General features: G+C 35.9%; 1 non-coding gene across 1 annotated transcript; it reads right to left on the reverse strand.

Moving 5' to 3' along the window:
* Nucleotides 1-1,136: 1,136 nt before the first annotated feature.
* Nucleotides 1,137-1,243, reverse strand: LOC147917590 (U6 spliceosomal RNA). Its single transcript, XR_015551835.1, has one exon. It is a non-coding gene; the product is annotated as a U6 spliceosomal RNA (small nuclear RNA).
* Between the last annotated feature and the right edge of the window lie 205 nt (nt 1,244-1,448).

The following is a 1,448-nucleotide window of genomic DNA, read 5'->3' on the forward strand; positions in this document are numbered from 1 at the left end:
TTCATAGCACTATTATTCTTAAGAGCTGAAACATGGAAACAATCCAAATATCAACCAACTAATGAATGAATAAACAAATGTGGTATATCCATACAATGGAATATTATTTGGCCATGAAAAGAAATGAAGTACTGATACTTATTACAACATGGATGAACCTTGAAAATATTATGCTAAATGAAAGACACAAAGGCCACATGCTTTATGGTTTCACTTATATGAAATATCTAGAATAGGCAAATATATAGAGATAGAAAGTAGATTAGGGACTGGAGGGTAAAGGAGACTGGGGAGTAATTGCTGGTAATGGCTAATACCAGGTTTCTTTTGGGGGTGATAAAAATGTTCTAAAATTAGATAGTGGTAATGGTTGTACAACTCTGGGAATATAGTAAAAATCATTGAATTGTACACTTTTTAACAATTGTGGTAAATATACATAAAATTTGTCTTTTCAGCAATTTTTAAGTATATGGTTCGGTGGCATTAAGTACACTTACATTGTTGAGCAATCATCACCACCATCCATTTCCAGAACTCTTTCCAGCTTGCAAAACTGAAACTCCATACCCCATTAAGGAACAGCTCTCCATTTCCTCCTCTCCCCAGTCCTTGGCAACCACCATTCTACTTTCTGTCTCTATGAATCTGACTTCTCTGGGTACCTGGTCTTATTTCTCTGAGCATAATGTCCTCAAGGTTCATCCATGCTGGAGCATGTGTCAGAATTTCCTTCCTTTTTAAGTCAAAATAATATTCCATTGTATGTATTTATGACATTTTGCTTATCCATTCATCTGTTGATAGACACTTAGGTTGCTTCCACCTTTTGGTATTGTGAATAATGCTGCTATAAACATAGATGTTCAAACATCTTTTCAAGGCCCTGCTTTCAGTATTTTTGGGTATATACCTAGGAGTGGAATTGCTGAGTCATATGAAAATTCTATTTTTAATTTTTTGAGGAACTGCTGTACTGTTTTTCATAGTGGCTGCACCATTTTACATTCCCACCAGCAATGCACAAGGCTTCCAGTTTCTCCAAATCCTTGTCAACACTTAGTTATTTTCTGTTTAAAAAAAGGTTTTTTTTATGATAGCTATCTTACTGGGCATGAAGTGGTATCTCATTGTGGAGTTTTTTTTAACACTTCACAAATTTGCATGTCATCCTTGCACAGGGGCCATGCTAATCTCCTGTATATCGTTCCAATTTTAGTGTATGTGCTGCTGAAGTGAGCACTCAGGGGTTTTGATTTACCTTTTGAATTGTTCACTTTTAAAGGGTGAATTTTATAGTATGTGAATTATATCTCAATTTTAAAAAACCGTTCATTGAGAGACCCTTATAGCACTGAGCACACCTAGTGTCCACATCTTGGCTTCTAAATATCTTTCTTCACTAAAGGGGACCCAGTCTGGGGTAGAGAAAGTACCAGGTGAGCTTG

The sequence above is a fragment of the Ceratotherium simum genome, chromosome 3 (assembly GCF_057802395.1).
Source record: "Ceratotherium simum simum isolate JZ-2026a chromosome 3, ASM5780239v1, whole genome shotgun sequence".
Taxonomy (NCBI): domain Eukaryota; kingdom Metazoa; phylum Chordata; class Mammalia; order Perissodactyla; family Rhinocerotidae; genus Ceratotherium; species Ceratotherium simum.